At 38.6% G+C, this 24628-nt stretch overlaps 1 pseudogene across 1 annotated transcript; it reads left to right on the plus strand.

The window, feature by feature from the left end:
* Positions 1-9954: 9954 nt before the first annotated feature.
* Positions 9955-20351, plus strand: LOC311619711 (mitotic spindle assembly checkpoint protein MAD2A-like; annotated as a pseudogene). Its single transcript has 2 exons — positions 9955-10047; positions 19838-20351. The product of its transcript is annotated as a mitotic spindle assembly checkpoint protein MAD2A-like (transcript).
* Positions 20352-24628: the final 4277 nt, after the last annotated feature.

Raw genomic sequence — 24628 nt, forward strand, 5'->3', positions numbered from 1 at the left:
TTAATTTTTTTGTTAATCCTCACCTGAGGATATCTGATAGTTGTTTTTTTTCTTTTTGTAAATTATTCTGGATTTTCTATATAAATAATCACGTATGTCAGGGGAAAAGGTTTTCATTTCCAACTTGAATGGTGTTATTTTTTTTCTTGCTCTATTTTGCCTTGCTATACAGAATACAGGTGGTGAGAATAAGCATCTTTGCTTTTTCTCAAATACCAGGGGAAAGTGGGTAGTCTTTCGCTAGGAAGTATGATGTTAGCTTTAGGTTTTCTGTAGATTATCATGACAGAGCTGGAATTTTGTCAAAGGCTTATTCAGCATCTAGTGTGATGATCATACACCTTTTCTACTTTAATTTGGTGATATTACAGTCATTGACTTTTGAATATTAAATTAACCTTTCACTCCTAGAGCAAACCCTGGGATGTACTGAGGTGTTTATACACTACTAGGTGAAATATCATAAGATGTCGTTTCAAACGTGTACTCCTTTCTTATTGTGATGCCTATGTGATTTTGGCATCAGGGGAATGTGGCCTCATTAGAGGAGTTGTGTTTACTTTTCTGTGTTCTGTGGGATTTCCACTTTTTCTCCCGGAAAGGCAGGTAGGATCTACCGCAAAGAGTCTCCCCTTCTGAGCTCACCTTCTGTCCTGTATCACAATTCAACAGTTTTCACCAGCTCTGACTGGAGTTCTTTTGCATAGTAGCTGTTTAACCAAACAGTGTTTGCTGATAAATAGATAAGTTTAAAATGAGTTATAACTTGAGGAGAAAAATGAGAATTTAGCTCATTTAAATTATTCCTATTGTTCTGTCCTCCATGTGTGATATTTACATTATTTTTTAGCTATTCTACTGTACATTTTTATAACTCTCATGCATATATACAACCCGCTATTTTTTGTTCCATTAATTCTCAATAATATCTTGTGACTCTCCCTCCTTTTTAAGATGATGGTATGAATGCAGTGATTTTTTTTCACTTTTCATCCTGTTTCCATATTCCTCTCTCTTGTCAACTAAACTTTAAATTTTCGCAAAGATGTTGAATTTTGCACTTTTGTCTTACAAACACATTACTCCCACCTCTGTCTCTGTTGTCACATCTTCTCTCACTTTGACCCTCCTGTCTTCTTCTTCTAAGGCCCCTGGATAATCCAAGATAATCTCATGTGAAGACCCTTACTTAAGACCCTCACACTTGCAAAGTCCCCATCACCATTGAAGGTAACTTATTCACAGGTTGTTCTGGGGTCTAAGATGGGGACATCTTTGGGGAGCCATAGTCATCTACACAATATTTTCCAACTTCTCATTCATATATTTACTCCATCAAAAAAAAAAAAAAAAGATATTTGGGAAGGTCCTGGTAAATCAGATTTTCTCCCAAATTGTGTCCAAGTTGTTTTTTCCTCCATGCTTTTCCTGGCACTCGCCCTAGGATAGAAGAGAGAATTTATATTTTCCAATCCTGTACATCTCCAGATTACTAGACTGTTATTCATATTGGGTATTAGGAAGAAAAAGCCTTTTGAGCAAAAGTGTATGTGTTTCTCTCAATTTCTAGTTCAGTTAGAAATTTCGCCTTCCTTCAAGAATCTCCTTGAGGCTCAAAGTCGAGTCAACACATTCTGACATCCAGATTTGTCCTTCTAAGTGTCTGAATGTGTAGTCTTATTAAGTGTACTATCTGAATTCCAAGAGTCAACAATTAACTAGCTGTGTGCTGCCACATAACAAGGACTAGCATTTAACTTTCTAGTTTCATGAAAAAGCCATTCAGTATGTATCATACTTTGGTCATTGCAGTAATTCCCCAATGAATATAGTGATGCATTTAATGGTTCCATGATGGTTTAATGAAACTCAATCCTGGAGTTTTATAGGGACAGTTGAAAAATAGAATTGCTTTTTCCTTTAGGGTCGTTGTGCTGGCAGAGATGTCAGTTTGGAGCTGCTGGTGGCCACCTGGGCATCATAAAGGGAAAGTCTGCCTACGGACAAAACCGGCCAAGAGGAAAAGCAGACCCATCAGTGGGAAAGACAGACAAATTGAGCCCCAATGACAGTAGTTAAGCTCCTTGATCTTGTAATGGCTAAAAACTGTGTGAGACCTTTTTGCTAGTTCATATTAATTTTCTTCACCAGCAAAATATAACTATTAAAGGAAGAAATTTGTGGGGACAAAAATATGGATCCATAGTTTATTCATTTAAAAAATTTCCCCAAGATAACCTGGAGCTCTCTAATTGCTTCCTAATGGTAATTGGTTATATGTTTATTTATGCATGTCTCAGAATGAAAGTTTGCAGTGGGAACTGAGTGACTATGACTTTTTAATGGAGGACAATAAAGACACATAAACATTTTAAAATTCCCACTCGCTTCACAGTACATTAGTTTAACACACACACACACACACACACACACACACACACACACACACAAGAAGGAAGCTAAAATATTCCACAGATAGTTTTAATAGTAGTAAGATCGAACCCATTATTTTTTAGTGGTCAACCCTCTTTACGCACATAATTACTTCTAAGGACACACACACACACACACACACACACACACACACAAAGCCTTTCCAACATTTGTGTATTTACTATATAATCCTTCTGCTAGATTTACTTCTCAAAGATAGACTCTAAAGTCTTTAAAGCTTAAAACAACAACAACAACAACAACAATGAATAGATTTTAGACATCCAAGCTTTATTCTGAATTCTAGGGAGATGCCTCCTCCATGTGCTTTAAATTCTTTTAAATATATTATTTTTATTTTTAATTTTTAAAAATATATTTTTATTGATTTCAGACAGAAAGGGAGAGGGAGAGAGACATAGAAACATCAATGATGAGCGATAATCATCGACCAGCTGCCTTCCACATGCCCCCTACTGGGGACCTAGTCTGAAACTCAGGCATGTGCCCTGACAGGGAATTGAACCATGACCTCCTGGTTCATAGTTCAATGCTCAACCACTGAGCCACACTAGCCAGACTCCATGCTTTAAATTTTAATAGGAGCTATCTCATCTCAACTCCAATATCTACTTTAAAAATATTTTCCATATTCTTCCTGATGATTAACTGTTTAAAAAATATTAGAGGTTTTTCTAAAATGGCTGTAGAGTGAGTGGATGCCGCCCTACCATGCTCCCGGGACAAAACTGGAATTCCAACTAAATTACAGGAAAATTATCCTAAATTGTCCATTGGAGACCAGCTGGAGAGAACCCTGATAACTGAGGACCGACAGTGGAGACTGCACAGACACTGAATATTAAGTTTCCCTGAAACCTACCTTTTTTAGCAATAAAATAAAAATTCTGAATAGGAAAAAAAAATATATTGGAAAGGTTTGTCTAATGTTATTTGCAAAGGAATGACTTCTTGAGGTTGTCAGTAACTATACTGCGTCTCCCGCCCAAATTGCAGGATTATCTCCTAAAAAGGTCTGAATTGTTATGACAGTCAGAGTGTTCTCAGGGCCCTGAGACACAGAAAGTATTTTTCCAATATTGTGAGTTATCTGCAATGCTTTTACCGCTGTGTCCTCTCAGTTCATCAGAAAGAAAAATGCAACATGGCTTGTTCTTGGGTGATTTTTGCTTTGTTCGTGGATCTGAAAGCTGGATAATGCTACACTCACACTTTTCAGTTTGAGAGATACCTAGGAGTTTAATGAAATTAAACATACATAACCTAGCTGGTTATGTTTCTTTGGCACTCTCACAGAAACATGTACCCAGTTCCCAATTCTTGGGGCTCCCACACCTACTCAGGGAAGTCAGCACACTAGGTTTGGTAGAATTGGCTCTTGGCTGAGTTTGGTCTTGAATTTGCTTTGTAACTCTGCCGACCCTCAGTCCCTGGAACAAACCGATGACAGGAAAGGGGTGCTGTTACAGCTGAGCCCATGGAGCAGGAGCAGCTCTGCAGAGCCCGTATGGAGCTGCCCTCCGCAGGCAGACCCATGCAGCCATCCCCAATCCTTTGCAATTTAATGAGGAACTGCTTTATTCCAGAGCTAACATCTCGGGGCTCAGCCCTACAGAAGCAACAAGTAGACTGTCAAATTACAGCAGGGAGGGTAGGGAGATCTGGGGGAGATAATAGATCAACTGAAGGACTTGTATACATGCATATAAGTACAACCAATGGACACAAAACTCTGGGGAGTGGGGGTATGTATGGGAGCGGGGGAGCAATGTTAAATTATGTACACAAATAATAAATGAATAAAAAAATGGGAAAAAAACAAAAAAAATAAATGACTATAAAATTAAAAAAAAAAAAGTCTGCTAGTCATTAAAAAAAAAAAAAAAGAAAAGAAAAGAAATAAGGTTTTGACGTGGGGCGAGGTAGGAAGTATCATTTTGAAATCCTGGGCAGTGCCCAGCTCTCTGTGGGACACTATGAAGGGCAGTGCTGCCTGCCATGGGAATCGGGATTACATAGTGAGAGGGAAAGGGAGAGGGGCCCAGAAAAGAGGGAGAAGGGCACTGAATTCAGATCCCCTTGTCTCTCTCATAGTTTTGCTCTGTTTCAGGGCTAACCCCGTTAGTAAAGAGTTAGGGAAAGACACTCTGAGTGTCTCCCCACGTTGGTGCCTGTTTTGAAAGCAGATCAGTGCATAAGAAATAAACCAAATTGTTTGCATTTTATGTCAAGGCATTTATAATCTCTGGTGAAGAAACCCTGTAATTTTCTAAAGGCATTCCAAAGGACAGTCTTCCTTGAAGCCACAGATAAGGATTCCTGTGACTGCTAGCTCTCTATGAGACTTCTATTAGAGAGCACAAAGTAATTATGGTTGGCTGATTGGCTGGTATTATTTGGAAAAAGTAATTGTCAAAACAAAACAAAACAAAAGCACCCCAGAATATGCAGACAGACTGAATTGGTAATTTATATATCAATCTTTCCCTTTGGGTGGTTGTTATTAACATATAAATTAATGTATGAAGCATATTTTAAACAGTGCATGAACCCTGGAACAATCAGATAAAATAAAACTAGGTTTAAAAAAACCTCTCTCTATATACTAAAATTTTCCATAATTTAAAACAAAGAAAGAACTCAAGATTCTGAAAGCATATAAGATTGCCTCACTGTGCCATAGAATTTTGAATCATTTCCAACAGAAGGCTCTCTTTAATATTTGGGCATAGATTGCTTGCCAGACAGCACGACAAAAGACAAAAACTGCAAGCTTTGGAAGTTCTTCCTCTATATTCAGGTGTGCCAAGTCCTGCTAGGCTATTTAATACTCATAATCCACGTGTAGCTTCAAAGGCCAGGGTGTAAATTCTGCAGAAAGCCCACTTGATAATATACTTTTCAGATACACTAGGACAAAGGCCAGGAACAATTGCAGCAGTTTATGTCATCTTATCTCTAATGCTTTTTTAAAAATGTGTATTTTTATTGATTTCAGAAATTGAGAGAGAGAAACATCAATGATGAGAATCATTGATTGGCTGCCTCCTGCACACATGCTGTTGGGGATTGAGCCCAAAACCTGGGCATGTGCCCTTGACTGGGAAACAAACCGTGACCTCCTGGTTCATATGTGGATGCTCAACCACTGAGCCTTGCTAGAAGGTCCAGGATAAGAGTATTTAAGGATATTGTTTTATTTCTAAAAATATTTATAAATGACCATGAAAACTAGAATGTAATTGACTCAGTAATCAATGAAGAATCTTTCTTAATATTTTTTTCCTAAGATCCTTTTACAAATTAATGAGATCCTCTATATTTATTTATATTGGGCAGAGGGAGTCCAGAATATAGAAAATGTAATAAACATCTATGATAAATATGTACCACCACCAAAATGAACAAATTGTAACTCTTATTCCCTTCAGTTTTTGTTTTTAAGAAAAACATTAAAATCTACATCCCCCCCCCACCCCCACCAGACCCATTTCTTCTCTTTCCAAAGGTCAGCAGCACCTGGTGTATGAATCCCAATTATGTTTTTGTTCTTGTAGTATATTTATTTGATATCCTTTAACTAGGTTTTGTAATATTCTCCATAAATGCGTTGGCCAATTAAACATTTTGTTACTACATTTCTGTGTTGCTAGTGTTTAAGTATGGTATTGTTTTCTTGCCTGTCAATCTTAGATTGGATAATATTCTGGATTCTTTAATTTTACAAGTTATATGAAGGTTCTTTTGAGTTTTCTAGGAAGGTAATTATGTAGTCTATAAATAAAAAATTTTGCCTCTTTCTTTTCAATCCTTGTACTTTTTTTCCCCTCCTTCTTATGTTATTCCTTTGGGTAAGAGGTTCAGTTTAAAGTTAAATAGAATTGTTGCAGACATTCTTGTCATATTTCTTATTTTACTGAAAATGCTTCTAAAGTTTCACCATTTAGATTAATGTTTATTGTTAGTTTTTCCTTTAGTCTAGCAGGAGAAGTTGCCTTCTATGCAGATGTTTTGAGTATTTTTTCCCCCTACTTTATTGAGAAGTACATATGGCATTCTCTGACAATCTCTTAATGCAGCAAATGTAGTGATTTAATTTTATAGGTTTGGTGGTGGTGGGTTTTTTTTTTGGGGGGGGGGGAGGGTCTTTCTGTGAATGGTTTATTTCATTTAGCATAGTGTCTGTCAGGGCCATCCATGTTTTTTGCAAATTACAGGATTTCCTTCTTTTGAAAAGGCCGAGTAACATTTCATTATATTATATGTATAAACCACATTTTATTTATCCATTCGCCCATCAATGGACATTCAGGTTGTTCCATATTGATAGGTTTTTCTCGTGTAAAATCATTATTGCCTTTCTAGTACTAATTATTCACACACACACACACACACACACACACACACAAATATATCAATTTTGGGAGTTTTATTTTATTTTACTTTTTTAAAATGTATTTTTTATTGATTTTTTACAGAGAGGAAGGGAGAAGGAGAGAGAGTTAGAAACACTGATGAGAGAGAAACATCAATCAGCTGCCTCCTGCACATCCCCTACTGGGGATGTGCCCACACCAAAAATTCTTTAATTTTACAAGTTATATGCCTTTGGCCAGAATCCAACCTGGGACCCTTCAGTCCACAGGCTCTATCCACTGAGCCAAACCGATTAGGGCAATTTGGGGAATTTTAAATTAATTATTATCACTCATTTAAAAATATTCACTGAGTATTTCCTGTGTGCCAGACATTTAGGCAAGAGAAGTATAACTGTGAGCAAAATAAATAAATAAAAAATTGCCCTCAGATTATAGTTAAGAAAGCTGTCAACAGGCAGGATTAAAAAGTAAAATATATATAGTATGTTAGGTAGCGATTACTATTAAAGAGCAAAGAGAGAAAAGGGATGTGAAATCTGTGAGAAGAGTTGGACTTAGAATAAGTGTCCAGGGAAGTTTTCACAAAAGTGCACACGAGAAAAGGCCTGTAGAAAGTGAGAGGACCCGGCTGTGCAGCTAACTGCGTGAAGACTGTTCCGAGCAGAGGAGGCAGAAGTTGAACAATCCGAACACAAGAACATTTCTGATACGTTTGAAGAATAATTTGGTATTTTTTTCCTTGAAAATTTTCAAATTTATTGGCATAAAATTACTTATAATAATTATTTTTAAAAGGATTGCATGTGTAATCTCTGGTATTGCTTTCTTGTCACTTCTTATTTTGATCAGTCTACCTAGAAGTTTGTCTATTTTGTTATTGTACTCAATATTATTATTACCAAATATTCTCTGCACATTGGAGCTGACAATGTATACACTACATCTCAAATGTGCCAAAAAAAAAAAAAAAGTCACATTATATTTCTTTACCCCAGGTGGCATCCTTCCTCTTATCCTCATCAGGAGCTAGTAACTGCTGGATCTCTTGCATGTTAAAACAGGAGCAGATGAGAATTTGGGATCGCTAGCCCAGGCCTTTTCCTTGGCTGAGCACACCACATTGCCGTTCGACTCTACTGTAACTGTGTGCTGTCGGCATGAAGGCATTCTGCCAGCTTGCCTCCTCAGCAGTTCTGCAAGGGCACAAGCTGCCCTCCTTTTGCCATTGCTGTCAATGATAGTAAATGAGCCACGCCACAGAAGTTATTACCGTAATATCTGGCACTTACTGAGTGCTCAGTTAAAGTCAATTAGGATTATAATTAGAATGATTATCAGCATGTCATTGTGCAGGTACTGAGCTAAGTCATCCCTGTTTCCTCTACCTGCCCAGCACTCTGTGATAGTAGTATTCTGACTGGGGAATGATGGAGCTGTGCTTGTGTCTTTCTGACTAAATCCCATACTGACTAAATCACCATCCTACTGTGACTGGAGGGTTAAACAAGGATGAGTCAAAGAAACAGTTCAGGAATTCTGGCATCATTCTACTACATCAGGCATCCAAGAGTGAAGTACGAGAATTTTCTGATGTTGTTACCGGTGTTACTGGGGTTTGGACCACTCATTCCAAGTTGTAGTCTACAAGTAAACTTCCTTGAAAACACTTCAAGAATGTTATTCTTTTGCATTGGCTGGTTTGGCTCAGTGGATAGAGTGTCAGCCTGTGGCCTGAAGGATCCGGGTTCGATTCCAGTCAAGGGCTCATGCCCGGGTTGTGGGCTCAATCCCCCATTTGGGGGTGTGCAGAAGGCAGCCGATCAATGATTCTCTCTTATCATTTATATTTCTATCTCTCGTTTCTTCTCCCTTCCTCTCTGAAATCAATACAAATATATATATATTTTAAAAAGTTATTCTTTGAAGAAGTACAAGTTGGTGGTTACAGAATAGTAACAGAGATGGAAATATACTCCATAGGGGAAATAGTAAATAATATCTTAACCATGAATGGGGCCAGGTGGATACTTGAAACATGGTGGTTGGGGGCATGACTCTGTAAAGTACATGATTGTCTAACTGCTGTGATGTACACCTGAAACTAATGTAGAATAATATTGAATGTAAAAAGACACACTTATAAATCTGATTCAAAAAATAATGTAATGTTTTTTTTTTTCTTTCCCACAAAAAGACAAACATTACTGAAACCTTTCTCTCTCTCTCTCTTTTTTTTTTTTTTTTTTTTTTGAAAAAAAGTTGTTCTTTGGCATTGAACTACATAGCATGAGGATATTTTTCTGGAACATCAAACAGACATTGATAGCTAATGACGTTGGTTTTGCTTAAATGACCGCCAGCATGATATCTAGCCAAGAACCATGAGACTCAGTAAGTTATGGGGACATCGGTATCAAACAGAAATACTTATTCTGCCAATACTTAACCTAAACATTAGTCTCTTTTGAGAAGGAAAAAAAGGCAAATTTGAGGGACAGTGAGAAAGAGAGAGAGAGAGAGAGAGAGAGAGAGAGAGAGAGAGAGAGAGAGAGAGAGAGAGAGAGAGAGAGAAAGGAAATTCTGGTTATTTGGCATTTAAAGAATATGCACCAGTGAAACAAGCCACTGCAGGAGCCTTCATTAAAGAAGTGAGACTATAATATTCAAGTAATTTTTGGGTAAAGTTTAATTTGTTTATGGACCCTGTATTGAGAAGGGCTGCTAGAAAAATTTTTCAAAGCAGGCCTTGTCCTATCTGGATGAGTAGGTATGGATGATAGACTGAGATGTGTTAAGCTATTTCTTGATACTGGCACTTCATCCAGTGGCATCAGAATAGCTTCTAAATTACTGACTTTGAAGCCACACAGTCATGGATTTGGGTTCTCATTCTGCTGCCTCCAGGTTGTCTGATTTCGGGGAAGTTATATATCAACACCTGCCATCTGTGTAATATATATGATGTAATAATAGTGCCTCCCTTGTAGGTTGCTGTGATGATTTCATGAGATAATGCATGCAAAGCAGACCTCAGCACACTCTGAGCATTCAACACGTTCTTATTAACCTCTGGAACTGACAATCCCCAGGACCTCCACTGCCCAGCTTTCCTCTCGGGGAGATGGAGACCAACACAGAACCATTAGACCGTCTCCTACTGAGTCATCTGGCATTGATTTTTCAGCTGCACATTCTTGGGACAAGCTGCATATCAGTAAGGCCATAAAATAAAGGAAGCAATAATTCCCCTCTGACCACTCAACTGCTAAAATGCAGGACCTAGAATTTTACAGCCTCCAGGATAACACAGAGAAAGCCTTGTAATAGGTCACCCTGTTGCTGGCTTGCAAACCGTTAGCTAAGGGGGAAGCGGTAGCCTCTATGCTAGAAGCTCTACATGATCCATTAGCACCGTGCTCTCTCAGTTCTTGTCGTAACCTGCACTGGTGTTTTATGAAAGAATTAACCCCAACTAGCTTTTGCAGCAATAAAATAACATGCTGGGGAAGGCTTGCTCATTTTCTGCATGTATTTTACTTCTCTAAGTCATGGGGAGTGAGAAAAGGGTAGAGAGAGAAAAACATGTGGAGAGGCAGAGATACGAAGAGAGAGAAGTATTCGTTGATTCTATTCTTTCTTCTTTACTTCAACCACTATGTGTTATTTTAAATCTTATTTTTTCAGGCTACAAAAAATATATAAAAATGAAAATATAGCAGGGCTAGTTTTTTACTATTTAAAAGACAACAAATTCAGAATAAATATTTGCAATATATATCTCAGTTATAAAGTAATGCATATTTATTATAAAAACATGAAAAGCGTATGGAAAATATTTTTTAAATTCCACATAATGTTATAAGCCAGATGTAAATGTGTAACAGTTTGGTGCATTTTCTTCTAATGTGTCTTCTCTGTATATTTGTAGGGGTCATGTTAAACATACATTTTTTGTATTGTTCTTTTGGGTTGTCATTACCATTATTATTACCAATTCATCATGCCACACACAAGAGTAAACTCTAAATAAATCAGATAGCTAAATGTTTAAAAAGTGATCTACAGAATATCAGGAGAAAATATGATTGTCTCTATAGCCTAAGTGGGGAGGCAGGGGAGAGCTATCTAAATACGACTTAGAATTCAAATGCAAATAAAATTTTTTAAAGTTGTTTTGCAATTAAAATTTGTTGATAAATTTGACTATACAGAAATTAAAAACTTTTTCATGGTAAAGAAACACACAACAAAACAAAAACAAACAACAACACCTCAACAACACTTTAAGCAAAGTCAAAGTCAAAAGACAACAAATTCAGAATAAATATTTGCAATATATATCTCAGATAAAGTACTAATATCCCTAATATAAAAAAAAACTTATAAAGATTGAAGGAAAACGAGACCCAAAATCCTACAGAAAAAAAGTGGACAGGTACATCTCTTTATATATTTATGTTAGCTCTTAAATATATAAAGAGATGTACCTTTTATTTATAATAACAGAAATGCAAACTGAAAGGAAACAGTTACTATATCCAATCATCAGATTAGCAAAAATGTAAGAGCTTAACAAGGCTGAGAAGAAACTGGGTACTCTCATAGTGTTGGTGGGAATGCAAAACAGTACAATCCTTATGGGAAGGTGAGGTATAATAAGAAATATATTTGGTTTTGGTGTGAGGTTTCCGGGCACAATACTCCTAAAATCCATGAAATTTCCCAGTGCCTGTAGTGTGCTTAGTTATTTATAACAAGCCCCTTTACATCACAACTGAGTTTATGCTACTGAGTGATTTAGGGTAGAACCCCTAAATAGTTTCAGATGGGGCTGGTCACCAAGTGATTAGAAGGTTGGAATGTTCAGCCCCACTCCTGACTTCTGAGGAGGGGAAGAAAGTGGGGCTGGAGATTGAGGGTTATTAAAACTCTTGAATAAGGAGATTTCATGAGCTTCTGGGTTGGTAAACACATTGAGGTGCTGGAAGGGCATGGAAACTCCATGCCCCTCTTCCTACACCTTTCCCTATACATGACCTCTTTTTAGTTGGTCCTGAGTTGTATCTTTTATGATAAACGGGTAAATGTAACTAAAGTGCTTCCCTAAATTTGGGAGACATTCTAGTAAATTATCAAACCTGAGGGGGGGGTGTTGTGGGACACCCCCAATAGCCACTAGGTCAAAAGGTGGTCCACGACTTTCTACAAGCTTCTGAAATGAGAGCAATATTATAGTCCTTAACCTGTGGGGTCTACGCTGATCGTAGTTATTGTCAGAACTGAAATAAATTGTTGGACACTCAGTTGGTGTCTAGAGAATCAGAAAATTGGTTGATGGGGCCAGAAACACCTCAAGGAGGATATGACAATATCTAACAATACTACATATGCCTTTATCCTTTTACTCAGTAACCTCATTTCTAGGAATTCTCCCTAAAGGTGCACCTCTAAGAATATGAAAATACGTAAGCAAAAAGTTATTCTTGGCAACATTATTTGTAGTTGCAAAATATTGCAAACCACTTTAATGCTAAAACATAGGAAATTGGTTGAATAAACTATGATAAAAAATATACAATGTAGTATTATACAGCTATGTGTTTTTAAAAAGAGATGTACGTATCTCTATGAACTGATATGATTTCTAGGATATGTTTAGTACAAGAGAATATCTACAGTAAACTACCTTTACTATATAAAATGAGGAGCCCTAGTTGGTTTGGCTCAGTGATAGAGCATCAACCTATGGACTGAAGGTTCCTGGGTTTGATTCCAGTCAAGGGCATGTACCCCAGTTGCAGGCTTGATTCGTGGCCCTTGTTAGGGTCCTTGCAGGAGGCAACCAATCCATGTTTCTCTCTCACATCAATGTTTCTCTCTTTGTCTGTATCTCTTCCTTCCACTCTCTCTAAAAATCAATGGAGAAATATCCTCAGGCGAGGATTAACAAAACAAACAAACAAACAAAAGAAATGAGGAAATAAGAAAACATCTGCATTTATAGTTTTTAAAATTATTTTGCAAAAATAACAGGAAGGATAAGCCAGTCACTAAGTAAAATTGGTTGCCAATTAAGGGTGGGGAAAATGGGGTGGGATAGAAGAGTGAATAATATTTCTATGAGTACACAGCTTTGTATAGTTTTGACTTTTTGGAAACATGCTAATGTTATACATACAGGGTTGAGGCAAAAGTACGTTTACAGTTATAAGTACTTGAAACATAGTTTAATCTTGTATTATTATTTATTAATTATTGTATTATTTTTCATGTGAACACCTGTAAACCTAATTTGCCCCACCCTATCTTTAAAAAAAATCAAGAAAGGTAGGGGGTAGGCCTTAAAATTGAATGCAAACAAAAACAAATGAACCCACTGAACTGCATATGAACAGCATAACCAGGCTGATATAGGTACTGGTGAAAATAAAACTTATTCATGTTACTTTTGACCAAGGTACTTTTAGTAAATATAGTGATAGGCAGAACTCAAAGAGGCAGGATAGAAAGAAGTCAGGGAAGGCTCTTGACAAATGGAATGAGAAAGTAGGAATGGACATCACTGGCAGATAAGCTGCTAGGTCCTGGAACTAGAGCCTCCACTCTCACACATGAGCAAAGGGAAACAGTTTATGGCAGGAAATTCCTGTAGTTGTCACAGAAATCAACAACAAGAACTAGCTAAAATCAGATCAATCCAAGATGGAAGAAAAGTTGACTGAAAAACAACCCTAAAGTTTATTTTACCATCATTTGAATGAAAATTGACACCACAAGTAGAACTGTCCTCCCCCTGCCTGAGGAGGACAAACACCATGAAACTCCCAGAACGAACATATGGGGATCAAGACTCTCTCCTAACCAGAAGGCAGAGACAGAATCTAGCACAAAATTCAAGAACAACCCATCCTTGCAAGCTCATAAAATCCCAGGAATTGACTGACTGCAGTGTGCACTCAGACATGCACTTTGACTTCTGTCACAGCAGTGCCCTATGAGACTTGCAACTGGGGGAGCAGCAGGCAGCAGCAGCACATCCACTACTGTGAAAACCTAAACCCAGCAAAGAGATGGTTTGTAGTTGATCTAGTTCCCTACAAATAATAAAAGCACCAAAACCTTTGGCAGCCAGAGATGAAAGAAAATTAAATCCACATCAACAAATAAAACCCCAAAATGGCACAATTGAGACACTGAGACCAAAGGTGGGCCAGGTGGGTGTGGCTCAGTGGTTGAACTTCGACTTATGCACCAATAGGTCACCAGTTTGATTCCTGTTCAGGGCACATGCCTGCCTGGGTTTTGGGCTTGATCCCCAGTAGGAAGTGTGCAAGAGGCAGCCAAGATCAATGTTGATATTTCTCTCTCATCGATGTTTCTATCTCTCTCTCCCTCCTTCTCTCTCTAATGTCAATGAAAACAAGTCAGTGGAATTTCAAAGCAAGGGCAGGGGCAGGGGGAGATTAACCAGGAAAGTTATATGCATATAGTGTGGTAAAGACCTGGGAAGGGTGGGTGCGAGGTAGAGGGCGGTCAATGGAGAAAAAAACAAACGAAGAGGCCTCCTGCAATACTATCAACAATAAAGATAAATTTTAAAAATAGTAAATAAAAATCAATGAAAACATACTTTAAAAACATATCTTTTAAAAAGATGGCAAGATGTGAGAGCCAGGCCATCTACTGTCGGGAACCCCGGGCACAACTGAGAGTCAACGGACAGAGCTTCAGAAGAGGGAAGCCTGGCCATCCCTGGGCTGTGCCAGCTCCTTGAAGCCACAGATGAAAAAGTCCAACAAAGCCTAGGACCACTGGGATCCTAACCAGTTTAAACATACCAAGTGTACTTCTTCTTTTAGAGTTAGGTTTTGTGTTCCCGGTGAAAATAATCATGTATTGTGTAGCATGATCACATGTGTTCATAGGCATGTGGACATACTTCCCTGTGTATTTGTAGGTGAATCCCCTTTCCTTTTCCCATCTCCCCTAGAGCCCCATCATGTTGCAAATAGGACTGATTTTTTTTATTATAATAATAACAACAACTGACATTTTGAGCATAGCATTGACTACATGCCTAGAACTATACTAAGTGATTTTAAACCATTATTTACTTTTAATTCCCCCAACTCTTATGAGCTAGGCATTATTATTATCTCCATAATACCTTGAAGAATATGAGGTTCAGAGATTAAGCAGTTTTCCCAAAGGCACACATTGAGAATAGGACTGAGTGAGAAACCGGAAAGGATTCCCAAGTGAGGAAAAGCTACCAATTGTGCCGAATCCAGCACTGCAGGTTTGGTGACGGGGGAGGGGGGAGTGAAGGACTAAAGAATACAGTGGGGACTCAGTGGGACGCTGCTTCTCTGATGGAGAGACAGCGCCTTGGCCTGCAAGCTGAGCCTTTATTTTATAGTCAGAGCACACAAAGCAAAACAAGGGAAGTGGTCAACATGTTTACAATGTTCTTGCTGCACCTCCCACAGCCCATTAGCTACTTAGGAAGGAGCAAGGGAGGACTCTAAGGTCAGACTTAATTGTGCCAGGAGGGCTCTGCCCTCCAAGCTGGGACTAGTTGGAGGCCCTGCCACAGGTCAGTCTGAGGCTTGACCCTAGAGCCACTCCCTGTAACCAATTATGGTGAAAATGACATAATTTTGACTATGAATTTTGTGGTATTGTCTTAGCTTGGGCTACCCAATAAGCAGAGCCTGAGGCAAAGAGCTTATGGTGCTTCTTCTGGGAATTCATTTCCAGTCGTGAGGGATAAGGCGAGTATAGCAGAAAAGGGGGAGCCACTGTGAGACTACGTTATCAAGTTGGCAGCTGCAAAGTGAGACTGAGTGCTCCTGTCCTCAGGATCATCCCCCAGGAAGCCACGCAAATGGCATCTCAAAATAGTCCTGACAGAGAAAGGGGGGGGGGGGGGATTTACCTGCCTGCTGTCAACTCATGTGGCATTAACTCCTGGTACTTCTGGGTCTCACAGATGTAGGTCACAGGCAGGATCTGGCGACATTCTGTATCTTGGCATGAATACCTCCCTGGGATGGGAGGCGAGAGGCACATGGGGCAGCTTGAGGTGGAGCGCTGCTGGCAGAAGCCCATAAAGAGCTGCTGGTCTGGAAACAAGAGATGGGGGAGGCCGAGAGGATCCAGGGTTGCCTCACAGCGGCCTGGGACATATACGTGCTCCTTTTCAACTCAGTTCTGGAAGTTACAAGTGGCTGGGGGATCTATTAATGACTAAGATGCAGAAGCCTAGCTTTGGAGTTCCATTGTAGACACTGAGGTGAATTCTCATGCTCTAGTCCAGAAAGCAGAGTCTTCAGGCACCTTGGGCCAGCCGCAGTTATAAAGCACGAAAAGAGCTCAAAGTACAAGGGATGAATATAAAATAGCCACTTCGTTATTAATTTCTCCAAGAATGTTAACCAGGGGCTTCTGGAGGTTCCTGAGAAGTGAATTCTCTTTTCCTGGAGCAGGAAGTGCAACGATGGTGTGGTTTCACCTCGGTTGGAGCACCTGGATTAAGATAGTTGAACTGGATAGAATGCCATTGCACAGCGACCTGCCTAGAGTCTGATAGAATGTCTTGCTCCCGTGCAATGGCTTCAGAAAGCAAGGTCCCCTTTGTTTTGGTTACTATCAGCAAGATACATCAGCCCCAAGCCCACTCTGAGTCTGTGACTGTTAAAATTAGTTTCAGTTAAAATAAAACTTCAAGCCGAAACCGGTTTGGCTCAGTGGTAGAGTGTCGGTCTGTGGACTGAAAGGTCCCAGGTTCAATTCCAGTCAAGGGCATGTACATAGGTTGTGGGCACATCCCTGGCAGGGGGTGTGCAAGAGGCAGCTGGTCGATGTTTCTCTCTCATTGACGTTTCTAGCTCTCTATCTCTCTCCCTTCCTCTCTGTAAAAAAATCAATAAAATATATATTTTTTTAAAAATTCGAGCATTCAGTGAAAAGTTAGTGATGAGAGCCCTTGATGGGTACCTATACATAGGCCTGGAAGCAATCCCTCTATTTGTAAGGAAAGTGGGTCCTGATAAGGAAGCCTAAGTCATCTGACTGCCACCTTGCTGCAAGGGCAACTGGGAAAGTATCTGTCATTTTTCAACAACTGGCGGCAATCTCTGCCTCAAGGGTTGGAGGAAGTACCCAAACACAGGAAGAGGGTTCAGATTTTAGGTGGCCGCTTTGCATTTGGTTTTTCTAACTTAAAAAAGCAACACATTGTTTTAGCTGGGAAGAAAGAACCGTTGGAATCAGAACAGGGGAAAGAAACAACTAACATATGGGAGTGCTGATCACGCACAGGGAGTTTTACTTTTAGTCTTTACAACGAGACAAGACAGGCAGTGGTATCTTGATTTTGCTGACAAAGAAACTGAGACAGAGGGAGCAGATCTTCCCAAAAGTTTACAAGTTGCTGAGTCAGGAGTTGAGCCAGTTTCATCTAACCTCTAAGTCTTTGTTCTCTGTTTCTTTTTTGAAAACAAATTTTGGATGACACAAACAACGAGAGTATTACTTGTAAAAAATTAAAGTACAATATTTCTGAAAAGGCTAATGTCTCCTTGGACAACTGTCCTTCCTCACCCCTCTCCATCCCGACAAAGCTTCTCTTGTCACCATACATAGCCCCTCATCATTTTAGTGTGCATCCCTCCAGAGTTTTTTCCTATGCATTTATACACTACACACACAACCTTAGCATATAATTTTGGTTAATTATGTATGTGTATATTTTTCTATAAACAATGATGGTGTCATTCTGCAAACATCTTCATGTAGCTTGCTTTTCCATTTAACTATAGGTCTTGGAGACCTAGTTAGTGCATAGAGAGCTAACTCTTTTAGCTGCTGCATAATATTTCACAACATAAAGACACAAGTTTATTTAGCCAGTTCCAGACTGAGGGGTATTCAAATTATTTGTTGTTAAGCCATGTTTCTATTTCAACATAGGTGTCTGTTCCCAGCTTCCAGAGATGAGTTCAACAGCCTCTTTTAACTCAAAAAATTCTGTGACATAAAGGGAATGAGAATGAGTCTGAGGACATAATAATTCACTTCCAAAGAACTCATTTATTAGGTAGTAAAATAGCAACAAATTGTGAAATATATATGTTACTATTAAAAGCACAGAGACACCCTGTGGCATGGCTCAGTGGTTGAGCATTGACCTATGAACCAGGAGGCCGCGTTTTGATCCCTGGCCAGGGTACATGCCTGGGATATGGGTTTGTTCCCCAGTTTGGGATGTATCTCTCTCATCATTGATGTTTCTATCTCTCTCTCTCTATCTCCTTTCATCTCTGAAATCACTAAAAGTATATCTTTTTAAGAAGTCCTAGCTGGTTCGGTTCAGTGGACAGAGCATTGGCCTGAGAACTGAAGGGTCCCTCGTTCGATTCCGATCAAGGGCATATGCCCGGGGTTGTGAGATCGATCCCCAATAGGGGGCATGCAGGAGGCAGCCAATCAATGATTCGCATCTGTGATGTTTCTATCTCTCCTCCCTTCCTTTCTGAAATATATATATATATATATATATATATATATATATATATATATATATTTCAGAAACAAAGAGCTCAAACAAAAAAGGATATAAATAGCCCAAGCAGGATAAATGTCTCTTGCTGGAGACAAACCAGAACTAGTTTGTGTTCATTTAACTATGTGATTCAAAGCTTTCCATGAATATTGTGTTATTGTTGTTTTCTAAGATTTTTAAAAAATATATATTTTATTGATTTTTTACAGAGAGGAAGGGAGAGATATAGAGAGCTAGAAACGTTGATGAGAGAGAAACATCGACCAGCTGCCTCTTGCACACCCCCTACAGGGGATGTGCCCGCAACTCAGGTACATGCCCTTGACAGGAATCCAACCTGGGACCTTTCAGTCCGCAGACCGATGCTCTACCACTGAGCCAAACCGGTTTCGGCTGTTTTCTAAGATTTTTAAAATCTGTTTTTAGAGAGACAGGAAGGGAGAGCGTAAGGAAAAGGGAGGGAGGGAAAGAGAGGGAGAGAGGGAGAGAGAGAGAAAGAAGGAGAGAGAGAGACCAGGAATTGAACCAGCAACCTTTCGGTGCATGCGGTGATGCTCAACCAACTGAGCCATTCCGGCAGGGGCTGAGTATTCTTGATTATAGAGGTTTATTCTATAATAGTTGAGACTTAACTTTATATACACTGGATATTATATGTATTATATTATTTAATTCTAATTATAATTCTTTAGAGCAGATATGATGTCCATTTATTGATGAAGCAACTGAGGCTTAGAGAGGCTAAGTAATTTTGCCAAGGTCAAAAACTAATGGCCCAACCAAGTTTCAGACCCATGTTGCCTGACTCCAAAAGTTTGTCTTCTTTCCATACAGATCATCAATTCCTTTTAACTCGAGTTAGTTCAGAATAACCTAACCATAGAAAATGGATTCTTACCTGATATAAAACTCGTCAACACCCTGTTCTGTGCTTACCTCTTTAGTTCATCTCACACTTCCTTCCCTGTCCTGGCCCTGGCCCTAGATTACTAATAATTCCTGGCCCTAAATTACTAATAATTCACACCTTGCTATGAACTTCTGCACATACTGTTCCTTTTTATCTGGAACATTCCTCTACTCTTTGTCCAGGAAAATCCTACTCATCTTTCAGCTCAAGCTCCACCTCCTCCAGGAAACTTTTGCTGTGGCATCCCTACTCTCACCTCTCCTCCATCCCAAAGATTGAGTTAGTGACCCCCTCCCATAGTGCTTTGTGTTTACTTTTCTTAGAGAATTTGACATAATGAGTCTAACTATTTGTTATTTGGTGACTTTTGAAGTGAGGTGTGTGTGTGTGGGGGGGTAGCTGCTGTGTGGTGGGCTTGCACTGTGGCTGTTGGCCTGGTCATCCTGGGGCAGCTCTCCGGGATCAGGGCATCATCCCACGCTGGAGCACCAACATCGTGCCCAAGTTCTTCTCACTTGGCATCCACAGGGTGGCAGTTATCCATCTGAAACCTTTGAGTGTAGAAATGTGGACTCACCTTGCTTGTAACCATTGATCCTGAGCTCATGAAATACCTAAGCAATGTGGATGGAACAACTAAGAGATAGGTTATACAATTGCTCAGTGTGGAAACTGGTGGTAGTCATCTCAAATATTGAAAGTGGTGAGGTCCTTGAAAGATGGCAGTTTGCTACTAATTGTGACAAGACCGCCAGAGATGACAGTACACTCTGAGCACAGTCTCAGAAAGCTATCCAAGATGAGATCTGCTGGGTGATCAGACAGATCACAGCTATGGTGACATTCCTGCCCCTGCTGGGAGTTTCTTGTTTATTTGATCTGTTGCTCTGTACAGACTAAGGTTTTGGTTGTATCTGAAACGTGGGAAGAGTTGGGACCACAATTCATTATCAATTCTGAGCAAGTCCACCTGAGTTCCTTCACTGCTACCATCCACAAGGTAAACGGCATGGTGGCCGACAAAATCCCTGTCCGTGGCTGAAGATGAGCAGAGAACAATAATGGAATTCTCAAATGTGTTTCTTGAAACCAAGTCAACTATAGTTCATGATTTACTTCACTGATTTTAGATTGGGAAAACCTAATGTTATTCTTTATTGTACTGTGCATTTTTATACCATTTTTTGGTACCTGTTTGACTTTCCATAAGGTTGACATTTTTTGCACACTGCTCAGAGAGAACCAGCAGATTATATCAGCACTGTAATGTCAATTCCTTTGAAGGTAGATGGGGAACTTTTGCTATAAAGCTAAATGCTTTTCTAAATCAGACCTTTTGGTCAAGTAGCTTGACTCAGAAAATAGGTAATTATAAAACAGCAAAAGAAGTCTGAATATTCAGATTCTTTGTTTAGGTCCTAAAGTTTCTAATAATTTACATTAACAAAATATTCCTAGAAGGTCCTTTTGCCATTTATTTCATTTGTATAGCTCCCATATTGAAAAACGCTCTACTTTATTTTAATGTATATAATTTACACTTACAAAGTTGTCACTATTTCTATTGTTTAAATTCCAGTAATACAGAACTCTTAGTACCTTTTCATTTTATAAAATCAAACTTTAAATTACATTGATAAATAAAGGTAAATGTGTATTGGAATACATACATACATATTTGTTACTTGCCTGACTCACTGTACTAAACAGTATGCTCCTTAAAAGCAAGAACCACACCTTATTCTAATTGAGTCTCTAGCCCTAGCATGGTTTCCAACAGATAATAGGCATTCAATAAATATTTGATGAGTAGATCATAGAGTGGTGGTAAAAATGAACCTGAAAGTGGGCTTTAAGCGCCATACATGCTGATTGCCCAAGATGGTCACCTTAGTTCCCCATGCTGGCTAAAGAACCAGCCTGCTGACTTTCCCAGCTCCTCTCTTCCTGAGCTTGCAAGAGGTGTGTGTGTGTGTGTGTGTGTGTGTGTGTGTGTGTGTGCATGCACACACACATGCACACACACACACACAAATAATAACATGGAAGATAGTGGCAGATGTGGTTGAGAAGCCCGGGGTTAAGAAAGCCTGGGAATCTTAGAGACAAAGTCTCTACCTAGATGTGAAGGTGGAGGCACAAGGAAAAATAAATCAAAGAACTTATATACTTATATACATAGCCCATGGACATGGACAGTAGAGTAGTAAAATCCTGGCAGCCTAGGTAAGGGCTGAGTGTCTGTGTGTGGGGGAAATGAGAGACATCTGTAATACTGTCAACACTTTTTTTTAAAGTCTCTAAAGACAAAACAGCCCCTCCTTATGTAGACTCCAGATTTATTTTATCTACAAAGGGTCGGACATTCCTCCATTCCACATGTAGCAACTAGAACAAAATGCTAAGAAAAAAAAGGGAGCTGAATTTTATTGAGAAATAAAATGATTGTAGAAAAAAATAATGAAGATCTTCTGGAAAGTGCCAAAAAATGTATCATTCAATAGTTTTACTGAACAAAAATCAAAAGATCTCAACCAGAATGTGTGAAGCATAAACAGATTGTGCAGATGATAAATGGCTCTTCTGCACAGTTTCTTTTCATTTCAGTTACAGATAATTTGATGAAAAGAATTTATATATTCCAAGTTTGCCAACATAGTTTTTGTTTTGACAGTTCAAAGAATGTAGCAACTTCCTCTAATGAACTTTGAAGCCTTAAGAAGTAGAAATTTGATATTCTAGACAATGCTTAAAAAGTATTTATAGAACTGGAACTTACAACTTGTGTTAACTAAATATTAGGAAGAAAAAAATAGAGAGAGGCATCAGAAAGAAATTAATATATACTCTAAAGGGCTGATATCTCCTTTTGATTATTCAATTACTGCTAAAAATAACTGACTGATAATTATGGCTACCAATTTTACTGAGTGCTGATGACTACATGCGAGGCACTGTCCAGATTCTGGAAATATAGTAGGAAGCAAAACAGATAGGTTTTGTCTCAGGATAAATAGACATTATACAGATAATCACACAGATATCTACACAATTATAAGGTTTGTAGGCACATAAGATTAAAAAAAATAATAATAATAAGGAAGATAATCAGGGAAGACCTCTTTGAGGAAGTGATATTTAAATTTAGGCCTGAAGAATGGGAAAGAAGCAGCTAGATGAATAGTGGTAAGAAGAGAATTATAGGCAGAGGGCACAGAATATGTAAATATCTTGACATTGGAAAGAGTTTGGCCTTTTCAAGAAACTGAAAGAAGATTTTAGTTGTTTTCCCATTGGTCCTTAGATTACTTCCTGCCCCTGCCCCTGGTCCCTGTATGCCAGTATTACCCCTGTAGCATATGTCAAGCTATCTTGTCAGATAGTTCTCAATGTTTGACCAACAGGAGGGACTGGTAAGAGATTAGAAGATGAGCAAAAGGAAGAAGCTAGGATATCTCCCCCTTTTTTTCTGACTCAGGAGAGCCTCTACCACAGTGGTGATGTTTTCTCTGTGGCTTTAGGTTTTTGGCTTTGGGGCAAACATGAGGACAACCCCCTCCTTTATTTTGGAACTAGGATAGTTGGCTGGGGGCATTCTTTACAGTTTAATGGCACCTTCCTGTACACAGGAATGTGGTCATTATTACAATCAACCTAGTTCCTTCTTTCTAGAAGGTCATAAGTTGATAAGAAGGAGGAAGGTTAACAAATTCACACATAAAAACTTCATCCTTCTATATTCCCACTAAAAGAGAAAAACAATACTGTGACCCATTTCTGGAACAGCTTGCAAAGCTATCAAATTTTTGGTCATGGGAGCCAAGATTTTTAACAGTGATTCACATGATCAGAAATCCACATGGAAGCAGCTGCCTGTATTTTTCCCCTTTTTTCTAAGGATAGTGAGTGGGAAAGTCTACCCTTAACATAGGAAAATTGCATGAGATCTATAGCAAGTAAGTTATACATTTATAGTAATATTATAGTTATTAATTGGGCACTAATTCTGTTCTAGCTCTGTACTAGATACTTTACATATATTACACTTTCATGATAAATCAAAATTACCCTCTTACAATTGCATAAAAAATATCTAGGAATAAATTTAACTAAGGATCTAAAGGACCTGTACTTGGAAAATTATAAGACATTGAAGAAGATAAAAATAAGTATATGTATATATTGTGTTCATGGATGGGAAGAATTAATATAATTAAAATGTCCATACTACCCAGATCAACCTATAGGTTCAACACAATTCCTATCAAGGTACCAATGGCATATTTCACAGAACTAGAACAAATATTCCCAAAAATGTTTATGGAGCCTCAAAAGACTCCAAATAGCCATAGCAATCTTGAGAAAAAAGAACAAAGTTGGAGGAATCACATTACCTGATATCAAACTATACTACAAGGCTATAGTAATCAAAACAGCATGGTACTAGCATAAAAATAGACATATAGATCAATGGAACAGAATAGAGAACCCAGAAGTAAAACCATGTCCATATGGTCAATTAATATTTGACAAAGGAAGCAAGAACATACAATGGGATAGTCTATTCAATAAATGGTGTTGGGAAAATTGGACAGATACATGCAAAAAAAAAAAAAATGAAAGCAGACCACCTTTTTACACACACAAGAATAAACTCAAAATTGATTAACGATTTTTAAAAATATTTTTTTATTGATTTTTTACAGAGAGGAAGGGAGAGAGATAGAGAGGTAGAAACATCGATGAGAGAGAGACATCAAACAGCCGCCTCCTGTACACCCCCCATTGGGGATGTGCTGGCAACCAAGGTACCTTGACCAGAATCAAACCTGGGACCTCTCAGTCCTCAGGCTGATGCTCTATCCCCTGAGCCAAACCGGTTTAGGCTGATTAAAGATTTAAATGTTAGACTCAAAACCATAAAAATCCTACCAGTAAATAGGCAGTAAAATCTCAGACATTTCTCGTAGCAATATTTTTTTCTGATATATCTTCTTGGCCAAGGGTAACAACAACAAAAGTAAACATGTGGGACTACATAAAACTAAAAAGTTTTTGGACAGCAAAGGAAACAATCAACAAAATTAAGACAACCCACCGAATGAGAGAACATATTCAATAATGATACATCTGAGAAGGGGTTAATGTCAAAATTTATAGAGAACTTATACAAATTATCACCAAAAAAATACAAACAATCTAGTTAAAAAATGGGCAAAGGACCTGAATAGACATGTCTCCAAAGAGAGCATACAAATGCCAATAGATATGTAATCATCAGAGAAATGCAAATTAAAACCACAATGAGATATTTACCTC

This window comes from Pipistrellus hanaki (assembly GCF_964339955.1).
Source record: "Pipistrellus hanaki genome assembly, chromosome: 3".
NCBI classification, from domain to species: Eukaryota; Metazoa; Chordata; class Mammalia; order Chiroptera; family Vespertilionidae; genus Pipistrellus; species Pipistrellus hanaki.